Genomic DNA, 12,796 nt, shown 5'->3' with positions numbered 1-12,796 from the left:
TACCCTGATCTATTCCAGCAGAATGACTTGTATTATTTTGACAGTCAAAATATCAATGGAAATGCAGTGAAAGTCAGACACATAGGACTCCATTTAAAAAACTTCTAATTCAGTTTCCGAGTGCCTTTGGCTGCAGGCTCACATATGCAAGCCTGCAGCCGAGAAGTTAACCTTCTACTCCAACTCTAAAGTGGCATTTCTCAATCCTCACAGACCTTTTAGACCAGGGTGATTGACAGCCACTGCTCGTGCATGATTGGCTATGTGCGAGTAGGGAGCGGTATTCAAAAAGTAGTGGCTTGTGCAATGATAAATATGCCCATTAGTCACAAAGCTGGGCCAGTAGGGGCGGAGATGTCTGCCCGGTGGTTGTTAAATGTAGGCCATTGTCCTCCACAGGTCTCTTGCCCTGACAGAGTGGATTAAGCTGAAGAAATTTGACATGGGTCAAAATATATTAGAAGCAAAAGAGTCCAATGTATTAATAACCTTGATGTGCCTCTGAATTAAATTATGGGCCTAACTAATGCAGTACAAACTTTAACAAAATCTGTAAAGTCCCAGGTTTTACAGGCCGTGATGAAAAAATTGAACTTCTTATGATCCCCACTGCATTTCTCCATTAAAGGGAGTTTTGGTGAGGTGGATAACTGGATTGCTGAAGGCCAGAGGCTAATATCAAATTAACTCCCTCAGCTGTATCAAAGACTGGAGCATTAGGTCCTTTTGGGTAAGCAGTAACATTCTGTATCTGAGCCTGTAAACTTTACTCGTGTTCCTACATAGTATGTGTCAGAGTAGAAAGCTGCTGAGATAGGGTAATAATAATGTGCACCATCTCTGCTAGATCCATCTGGGCTTGATTATTTTACAAGATAATAGACAAATTTCCTGGTTTGCTCACAGGAACCAGTAGTGCAGCGAATGAGCACTACAGGGTGTAGAATAATCCATGAACAAGCCGGAGATCAAAACTAGAAAAGCAATCTGAAACCAGCTATCAAAGTTTATCTCCTATTGGCAGCATAAACTAATCTGTGTTTTAATAAACTTCTCCTACAGTTTTTTTTTTTCATCTGCTACATCATAGCAGAAAATTACTCCAATGAACTTTGTCTCAAGGTTTGTCAAAAGAATTATTTTACCTTCCTCATTCAGTTAATGCAATGCGAGAGCAGATCTTGAAATTCCAAATATATGGCAGCAATGAAGTTATACACAGGGGGTTATAGGAGTTTCAAACATCATTCATAAAATCCAGAGAACAAAATAAAAATGAATACTGTAGATCAAACATGACTTTTTTAAATAAAACATCTAAAACGTAGATGAATGAACAAATTATATTCTATTCCTTTCACTAATATAATCTTCAAACTTGTAACTCAATTCCATTGCCAAATATCTAGCTCCGTACAGCCTATTCCATTAATGTATACTTTTTATATGTTGAGGGGGATGGAATATTGATGCTCACATTTCACTTAACAAAGTATTTCTGCTTTTCTATACAACATATACATCTCATTTGAATTTAATGTATTTGTATTTGCAATCATATTTTGATTAAAATATTTTGTTTAAAACCATTACTGAATCTTTTTTTTTTTTTTTTTGCAGGTCAAAGAATAGGATTTAGAACATCTCATGTATAACGCTGAAAATATATCAGTGTGGAGAAGCTAGCAGATAAATGCCATTACTTTTTATTCACATGCATACAATTACATTTTAATTTTGAATGCACAAGTGGTTATTGAGGAACATATTTCTTGTTGCATTGCTTTCTTGTGTACCAAAGCTTTGCTTGTTATTGTAACATTCTGTAAATATTCTTTCCTCAAACAGTGAAACTAAAAAAAGAGTAAATGTGTAACTTTTCCACTAGTTTTGTGTTCCAACAATAACATCAAACTATAAATTACTAACAATTATCCATGTTTATCCTTAAAAAATGTGTCTTCCTCTTTCGTCCTCTTCCTAGCTGTCGCTCCTTCCCGCCCTGGTACTAATTAGTAAATACTAGGAATTTACTACGATGACGAAGCTACAAAATGTCATAACAAAATTTACAAACTAGAATGTTTTTTTGCAATAGAAAAGTTTGTGTTTATACAATTTTCACTTTTTTTTTGTAAATATATTATACTATTCAATAAGTTAATAAGATATATAAAAAATATCAGATTTTTAATGTAATTTCTTAATCAATTCAGACCTATAACAGAGGCCCAACAAAACTGCACAAGAAAATTTAATAAAGAAAAGTCTTGTTCAATCCACTTATGAGATCAATTTAAAGACACAGAGAAAAAAACTTGACATTTTTTTATATAAAATGTTTAGTTATGCATAATGAAACAACTTTGCAATTTATTTTCATGATTTATTTTGCCCCCTTTCATGTAATGTAACATTTTAGAGACTTATCAAGGCTAACTCTGATACATACCTTGTCTGTGGACTAAAGCCCAGATTGGCTCCTCCAAATACGGCAAATAATGGGTGGGGTTGTTTGGCTATAGACGAATAATTGCAGTAAAATGGATGTTTGTAAAAGTGGTAAGACTTTGCTCATATCTTATTCTAGAGCAACACAACCGAAATATCTCGTAATTACAATAGGGTCAATTTAACAGGCTCGCCGGAAACAGCAGTTATGAAGCAGCGGTCTAAAGACCACTGCTCCATAACTTCTTTGCTGCGGTCTTCAATCTGCCCGATCCTATATGATCGGGCTGATTGACACCCCCTGATTGGCCGATTGGCCGTGAATCTGCAGGGGGCGGGATTGCACAAGCAGTTTTGGTGAACTGCTTGTGCAATGATAAATGCAGACAGCGTATGCTGTTGGCATTCAGCAATGTCTGTCGGACATGATACGCTACAGCGTTTACATTGGTAAATCTACCCCAATGTGTTTACTGTCCCTTTTACACAACAAAGAATAGGACATGTAAATTAATTTTCCTACATACATTTCCTTACATGATAAAATAAAATATGAAATCCTACAACTAAAATGAATAAAACTACCATTACATTTCTTTTTTTAGTGAATTCAATGTAATTGAATAGTTGTAGTCACTTTAACGAACATATTTTACATTTTATTTTATAAAAGTGTATGAAGAAAACAAATGTAAACACAAGTTATTCATTGCCTTGAATGAATAAAGCTCACATTTCATTTTAGTTGCACTATATTATTAATACTTTTAAAAAAAAATGGAGAGAATACCCATAAGTGAAGAACAGAGATTTTAATGAGATTTTATACTTTATGAGTTCTGCAAGAGCAAAGTACTATCAGATCTTGTATAGCCAGTTTCTTTTAAAATAGGGATATAAAACCCATTTTTTTCCCATGATTCAGATAGAGCATGCAATTTTAAAAAACTTTCTAGTTTACTTCAACTATCAATTTTTCTTCATATTTTTTGTTGAAAAGCAGGGTTGTATGCTTAGGAGCCAGCCCATTTCTGGAGCAAAATATGGCAGCTGTTTTGACATAATTGTATCCATATGCCAGAGCTCTAGATGGCACTATTTCCTGCCATGTAGTGCTCCAGATGCCTACCTAGGTATCTATTTAACACAGAATATCATGGGAATGAAGCAAATATGATAATAGATGTAAATTGGAAACTTACTTTCCCCATACTTTCTCTCTTTTCTATAATTTAATTGTTATTTTGGAGGATTAGCACCTTACCTCATAGAAATAAGTTTTTCCCACTCTTTTGGATTGTAGTGCGGGTTAGTTCTTATCTGACAATTATATATGCTCTGTCTGAATCACAAATACATTTTTTGGGGTTTCTTATAGCTGTAACAAACTTTACTTCCACCAATGTTTCTATCGAGTGGGAAGCAACATAAATTGTTATTATAGTAAAAAGACAGAGGGGCGCCCCATGTGTATATCAGTCAATCTCTCAGACGACACAAGGTGTAATCAATACGAGTGGGTACTCACATTTGGTAAGAGCACTTTTATGTGCTTGTGGACGCTAGCTGATGGATTCAGGTGTGGGTACTCACATTTGGTAAGAGCACTTTTATGTGCTTGTGGACGCTAGCTGATGGATTCAGGTGTGGGTACTCACATTTGGTAAGAGCACTTTTATGTGCTTGTGGACGCTAGCTGATGGATTCAGGTGTGGGTACTCACATTTGGTAAGAGCACTTTTATGTGCTTGTGGACGCTAGCTGATGGATTCAGGTGTGGGTACTCACATTTGGTAAGAGCACTTTTATGTGCTTGTGGACGCTAGCTGATGGATTCAGGTGTGGGTACTCACATTTGGTAAGAGCACTTTTATGTGCTTGTGGACGCTAGCTGATGGATTCAGGTGTGGGTACTCACATTTGGTAAGAGCACTTTTATGTGCTTGTGGACGCTAGCTGATTGATTCAGGTGTGGGTACTCACATTTGGTAAGAGCACTTTTATGTGCTTGTGGACGCTAGCTGATGGATTCAGGTGTGGGTACTCACATTTGGTAAGAGCACTTTTATGTGCTTGTGGACGCTAGCTGATGGATTCAGGTGTGGGTACTCACATTTGGTAAGAGCACTTTTATGTGCTTGTGGACGCTAGCTGATGGATTCAGGTGTATCAGCTCACCTATTCCCAATGATCTGGAACACTCCAAAGGACCAAAAGTAGTTTGTGCAAAAAACACTCTTACCAAATGTGAGTACCCACTCATATTGATTACACCTTGTGTCGTCTGAGAGATTGACATATACACATGAGGCGCCCCTCTGTCTTTTTAGTATTCTAGATTTGGGCCATTTGAAGGGTGAAGAGGAGAGCAGCCGCCTGTCACAGTAAAAGGAATTTTATGATACATGAGTATCAGGACTTTACTTTATGTCATCTTTTGTTGTTTTTTATTATTTGCTTTCTTGGTTTAATTAGTATTTGATTTATTATTATTGAAGATTTTATTGAGACCGATCGCTATTGTGTGGGAGCGCCCCCTAATTTCTCTATGTAGCGTCTTTGTTTTTATAAATTGTTATTATTTTTTATTATTATTTTTATTACTTATCACTTTTCTCTTATTTGGTTTCAAACCATGTTATGTTTATCTTTACAGGGTGACACGCGGCTCACTGACAAAATAGCTGATATTAGGTTGATATTACTCTTAAGAAAGAACTAGAAGATACATTAAAGATGTACAGTGTTAATATTTAATGCAAACAAATTAAACAAGAGATAAGGAAAATCTTATGGGGCATATTTATGCTTGATGCACCGTGTTTCTGGCGAGCCTTCAGGCTCGCCGCAAACATAAGTTATGAAGCAGCAGTCTAAAGACCACTGCTCCATAACCTGTCCGCCTGCTCTGAGGCGGTGGACAGACATCGCCAGAAATCAACCCGTTCAAATACGATCGGGTTGATTGACACCCCCTGCTAGCGGCCGCAAATATGCAGGTGGCGGCATTGCACCAGCAGTTCACAAGAACTGCTGGTGCAATGATAAATGCTGACAGCGTATGCTGTCGGCATTTATCGATGTGCAGCAGGCATGATCCACAATATCGGATCATGTCCGCTCGCACAATGATAATTCAGCCCCTATGTCTCAAAATATTATCAGGAAGGGGTATACCAAATATTTTCAGAACTGCATGAAACATTTTGTAAAAGGCTGCATCAAAGAATTTGTCTTTCAAGAAAACTAAATTGTCCCATTCAAACATTGTATTCTTCATTTGAACTTTAGAAGGCTAGGTCGTTTTTTGTTAATTAACTAAAATTCCTTTTCAAGATTTAGTAAATAATGTTAAACTGAAAGAAAAAAGTTCTGCAATCTACTGGAATCACCTGTATAGTTATCTCACATAGGGTCTGGTAGTCAAATCTTTGGGATTTTTTAAAACCAATATATTATTGGGTTTGTCCTATGCCAATAGTCTAGTTGAAGCCTTTTGATTTTTGATGGTGAAAATATTTTCAGATTGGACAGTTTCAGCAAGCAAGTCACTTAGGGATTGTCTGGCAGGAATTCTAATAACAGCTACATTTAACTAAAGATCCCTATTATAGCGTTATCCTGTATATAAAGGGTGTTATTATTGTATGCGCTATAAATTGGCAGCCAGCAGAGCCTGCATTGGCTTTTCAAACGACATATAGGAAGAAGAGATGAATGCCTCTTTTGTAAATACTGGCCTGGCTGAATAAGATTCAATAAACATAACACAATTTACCTTTTTATCTGGCCTAGTTTCATTATTTTGAGCTTATTTCCATCCTTTCTGAAAAAAAGCCAATTTTACAGATGTGCATCTAGCTATTTAATTCCTCATTAACAAGGCATATAAACATCTTTATCTGACATTGCCTTTTCCTTCAATTCCAAGGCTGGGAAAATATGTTTCAATCTTTGAATAGCATAGGCCTACAAACAAAAAAACAATACAAATCTTATGACTTATATGATGTGGCATCTACACAAACATACCGCTGCAGAACTCTACGTTTTTAGGCCTACTAACAAAAATTATTTTAAAAGACCTAAATTAGTAACCCTTTGCAGTGCTTTCTGTTAACGGTGGAACTAAACATCTCTACTTATAACAGAAAATCTAATGGCATCATCAAATTTGTCATTAGGTTCCTATAAAGTACAACGATGATGCTTAATTACATCATTAACCTCTCCCTTTAATCTGATTTGTTGCAAATATCAATTAAATAATATAATTACACAGGACTGATACATTTTGTACGTACACAAATGATGAGCCTAACATACACTGGTGTCTTCAGTTATGTACTTTTTCATAGAACTTGCACCTTTGCTGTGCTGCTTAGACATCCTTTTCCAGTGTTTCAACCAATTTTATTTTATTGTAAAGTAATGACTTATTTAAAGTAATAAATATGTATTTTCTTTACTGAATCTTTATAACTATATGTCTCCACAAAAAAATCATGATTATTTGTTAAATGCATGCAATATTTTCAAACAGTTAAATGTATGTATTAGATATGATGATAATACTATAAAATGTAATGCTGTTCTGAAAATGACTCTCTCAAGTATATTTCAGTTAACCACATGAAACTATTGCGGGAAAGACTATAAGGGCCCGATGATCAAAAGTTTACCACCAAAAACGTTAAAAAAATACTTTTAGAAGAAAATGGATTGTCCTTACAAGTGGCAAGATGTCTTCCATAGAAATAATAAGATCACTCTGCTATGTAAAAGTTCACAATGGAGGACGAATTACAGAGGGAGAACCATGCGTAAGTTTTAACTTTATTATTGAATCAAAATACACTTTAATATACCCATTCCCTAGTTTTGCATAACCAACACTGTTATTTTAATATACTTTCCTCTGTGATAACTTTGTTTCTAAGTCTCTGCAGACTGCCCCCTTATCTCAGTTCTTTTGACAGAAATGCATTTTAGCCAATCAGTGCTGACTCCACTCCACAGGAGTGAGCACAATGTTATCTATATGGCACACTTGAACAATTATGCTTTGTATTTTGTACTTGTAAGTATGAATTTCTATGTTTTTTGCACATTTATTGTACTTAAATTACGATTTATGCTGTTCATATTTAATATGATGTATTCCTGTGTTATTTTATATACAAATTTTAAATTTTTGATAAAATACGAATGTTCATTTATTTGTTTTCTATGATTTTTAAATTAAGATTTTCATTATGCATTTTTTTAATGTGTGCATCTTCCTCCCAGATGAAAATGCAGTATACACCCCTTAGCGAGACACTCTGTTTTAAGTGGCTTTAAAGAATTCCATCAAAATAAGGAAATACCATTGACTCACAGTAACAAATTCGTCCCAGTGACAAATTAATCTGAGGTGCTCAGCATATATACAAGTCACAATAGGTGTCAATGGATAATGACGACTTTGTCATAATGGGAAAGACTATGTGGGGATGCTGTCGTAGTGTCTGCTAGCCCTCTGCCTTCTTACCGGTACCTTGCTCCGACACGGGCATTCTCTCTGCCTCTCCAAGTGTCAGCGTATGCTTTAGCTCTGGCTGGAGTCCATGCAGACCTCTAGCGTGCTGTGACTCCTCCTTCCCATGGGATGTGGCCAACGGCCAATCGATATCCAGACACCTGCTCCGGCCTTCACTGTGTTCAAAGCACTAAGCACTTGGCAACCCGACTAGAGAGAAGCCAGTAAACAAAAGAGGGGATGGTTCGCCAAGGTTAAATAAAATCCATAATTATTGAAACAACTTTAAAAGCGGGGGTACTGCAACCCTAAAAGGCACAAGCATACAAGTGGCATAGCACTAGATGGCTTACGCATTTTGGCTTATGCAGCCGTAGTCATAGCCTACAGTGCCTAGCCTCACACATGTTTAAAAGGACACAACAGGCTCAGGATAGGTTATAAAACAATAACGCCCACTTTAAGCTATTCCTATCGTAATAGACTATTATTGCTCTTCGTCTAAACTACTGATATTCAAAATAGTGAACACACAACCTACGGGATATACAAATAGCAGACATTAATAATAGCATAAGATGCAGATATGAGAAGAGTATACAGAGTGAGCTGGAAATACTAATAGGTACATGTCGTGGCTCGTTACAGACATACTTAACAATGTGTTAGATACAGATGAAAGTATCATATGCATGCTATATTCAGAGTACTCGTTATGCTTACGCTGATTTAGGACTAATATTGCTCTAAGTCTAAACAGCTATTATACACAACGTTACAATATGTAACCTGCAGGTTATTCAAATAAGCTGACATTAGTACAGTACATTATAGTCCAGATATCCTAAGAATATTCTGTGCTGGTTTGAACACTAACATTCTGCATTTATTTCATGAGTTTCCATGGATATGATTGATTGCGTGGTATATGTCAGTGTAAATAACATAAATGTACTGAGCTAGAAGTACTGATATAGCTTATATTGATAATGATATAGATACGAGTGTTCACTCCTGAGCATTGACATACATAACAGATCTCCTATACATGTTGAAGCCTCTGCATAATGTGTTTGTTTATTTCCTTTAAGGATGTGCATACCTGGATCACTGTTACGAGTGCAAATGGATATTGCACACATGACCGGTTTCCACTATTCTGGCATATTAAACAAGATTATGTTCTTATGGGCGCATATATATACAAAGACAAAGGTTTATGTTCAAATAAATGCAACTCAATATGATATGCAAGCCTAGCTTCACACTGCTGACTTGCTTATAAGAATCCTATATAGGGGAGATTTGCGAAAGGGAAATGGAATAATTTCTCCCCTGTCCTTAACTGTCCTACGGCGAATGTCCCATGGGCTGTGCTGCATAGGGGAATATAGTATTATCTTAGTGTATGTATGGTATATCCAGATCTTACTTATTATATATTCATTATTTCCATTGTTCAATTGAACTCCTCCCCAATGGTATATCATCTCCAATAGATGCTAGTTTGAGTATTTCATACAGGGAGTGCAGAATTATTAGGCAAGTTGTATTTTTGAGGATTAATTTTATTATTGAACAACAACCATGTTCTCAATGAACCCAAAAAACTCATTAATATCAAAGCTGAATAGTTTTGGAAGTAGTTTTTAGTTTGTTTTTAGTTATAGCTATTTTAGGGGGATATCTGTGTGTGCAGGTGACTATTACTGTGCATAATTATTAGGCAACTTAACAAAAAACAAATATATACCCATTTCAATTATTTATTTTTACCAGTGAAACCAATATAACATCTCAACATTCACAAATATACATTTCTGACATTCAAAAACAAAACAAAAACAAATCAGTGACCAATATAGCCACCTTTCTTTGCAAGGACACTCAAAAGCCTGCCATCCATGGATTCTGTCAGTGTTTTGATCTGTTCACCATCAACATTGCGTGCAGCAGCAACCACAGCCTCCCAGACACTGTTCAGAGAGGTGTACTGTTTTCCCTCCTTGTAAATCTCACATTTGATGATGGACCACAGGTTCTCAATGGGGTTCAGATCAGGTGAACAAGGAGGCCATGTCATTAGATTTTCTTCTTTTATACCCTTTCTTGCCAGCCACGCTGTGGAGTACTTGGACGCGTGTGATGGAGCATTGTCCTGCATGAAAATCATGTTTTTCTTGAAGGATGCAGACTTCTTCCTGTACCACTGCTTGAAGAAGGTGTTTTCCAGAAACTGGCAGTAGGACTGGGAGTTGAGCTTGACTCCATCCTCAACCCGAAAAGGCCCCACAAGCTCATCTTTGATGATACCAGCCCAAACCAGTACTCCACCTCCACCTTGCTGGCGTCTGAGTCGGACTGGAGCTCTCTGCCCTTTACCAATCCAGCCACGGGCCCATCCATCTGGCCCATCAAGACTCACTCTCATTTCATCAGTCCATAAAACCTTAGAAAAATCAGTCTTGAGATATTTCTTGTCCCAGTCTTGACGTTTCAGCTTGTGTGTCTTGTTCAGTGGTGGTCGTCTTTCAGCCTTTCTTACCTTGGCCATGTCTCTGAGTATTGCACACCTTGTGCCTTTGGGCACTCCAGTGGCATCTTGGCAGCTGCACGCTTGACTTTTCTCAGTTCATGGGCAGTTATTTTGCGCCTTGGTTTTTCCACACGCTTCTTGCGACCCTGTTGACTATTTTGAATGAAACGCTTGATTGTTCGATGATCACGCTTCAGAAGCTTTGCAATTTTAAGAGTGCTGCATCTCTCTGCAAGATATCTCACTATTTTTGACTTTTCTGAGCCTGTCAAGTCCTTCTTTTGACCCATTTTGCCAAAGGAAAGGAAGTTGCCTAATAATTATGCACACCTGATATAGGGTGTTGATGTCATTAGACCACACCCCTTCTCATTACAGAGATGCACATCACCTAATATGCTTAATTGGCAGTAGGCTTTCGAGCCTATACAGCTTGGAGTGAGACAACATGCATAAAGAGGATGATGTGGGCAAAATACTCATTTGCCTAATAATTCTGCACTCCCTGTATACGATAGTGGAATGTATGAACTAGTCAATTCCAGTGATTCATGATATCATATTTTGAATTTAAAGATTTCCACCAGGGAAATAGAAGTATTTGAGAGCTTTCTTAAAGAACCTCACCAGCCCAGAGACCTTTTGAGCATCAGCCCTAAGAATAGTTTGTTCTTCATTGATGCAGTTACAAAATAAATACTTTTTGTTTTCAGGATTCAGTATATTCAATTTCATCATCAGATTGTTCCTTAATAAATGTATGTCCTTCTATGAATATGTTTATCTAGAATAATTGGGTCAATAACCAGCTCCAGCAAGCAAATACTGGATCACACTACATTGAAAATAAAAAAAAACGTGTCAATACTTGGCGTAGTATTTGATTATCTAAAAATATGCAGAAAATATAAATCAATACAAGGGCTATATATAAGCTAGAAACTGGCCAAAGGAGGGCTAATAACATGGTAATATTGTCTACCAAATAGGAAAGACATTATAACTGAAAAATGTAAATTTCAGGCTTCCAGGCCCTTACCTGAGAGTGGTAGGGGCCACACTAATCCAAAAATTGAACTGCGGACTGATAAACTGGTAATTGACTATTGTGAGAGAACTTTTGACTCTCTTTTTACCCGCTCCTTTTGCTCTGATGTCTGGTTCCTGACAAATACTCTGGTACTGAACTTTGAATTGGCTGTTGACTTCTTCTTAATCTTCCGTGGTGGTTGACGTTCGGTTCTGTTTATCTGGTGATGACTTCGGCATCTTCTGGACATCCATCTGCAATGCATCTCCTGCAAACATGGTTCCAGATTTCCAACAAGGTAAATTAATTGTTACTTTATATTAAAGAAGGAAGAGATATAACATATGGGAGAAGGAAAGAAAAAGATATGATAGAAACCTCCATGTATAGTAAGAGCAATTATCTCAAGTTGGATATTACTAGATTATGGAATAATATGTATAAGGATCTCTTTTCAAACACATTGATTTAAAAATCCCTGAAATACTAACCTCAGACTAAATTAAGATTACAAATTAGATATGGTCAATATGGTCAAATCAGATGGGCACTCTAGGGCCTAGATATGGAGTTTGGCGGTAGCCGTGAAAACCAGCGTTAGAGGCTCCTAACGCTGGTTTTAGGCTACCGCCGGTATTTGGAGTCATTCAAAAAAGGGTCTAACGCTCACTTTTCAGCCGCGACTCTTCCATACCGCAGATCCCCTTACGTCAATTGCGTATCCTATCTTTTCAATGGGATCTTTCTAACTCCGGTATTTAGAGTCGTGTCTGAAGTGAGCGTTAGAATTCTAAAGACAAAACTCCAGCCGCAGAAAAAAGTCAGTAGTTAAGAGCTTTCTGGGCTAACGCCGGTTCATAAAGCTCTTAACTACTGTACTCTAAAGTACACTAACACCCATAAACTACCTATGTACCCCTAAACCAAGCCCCCCCCACATCACCGCCACTTGATTACATTTTTTTAACCCCTAATCTGCCGACCGCCACCTACGTTATACTTATGTACCCCTAATCTGCTGCCTCTAACACCGCCGACCCCTATATTATATTTATTAACCCCTAACCTGCCCCCCACAACGTCGCCGCCAGCTACCTACAATAATTAACCCCTAATCTGCCGACCGCCACCTACGTTATACTTATGTACCCCTAATCTGCTGCCCCTAACACCGCCGACCCCTATATTATATTTATTAACCCCTAACCTGCCCCCCACAACGTCGCCGCCAGCTACCCACAATAATTAACCCCTAATC

Source organism: Bombina bombina, chromosome 1 (genome assembly GCF_027579735.1).
Source record: "Bombina bombina isolate aBomBom1 chromosome 1, aBomBom1.pri, whole genome shotgun sequence".
Lineage (NCBI taxonomy): Eukaryota > Metazoa > Chordata > Amphibia > Anura > Bombinatoridae > Bombina > Bombina bombina.
The sequence above is the reverse complement of the archived record's forward strand: the minus strand, read 5'-3'. Positions refer to the sequence as shown.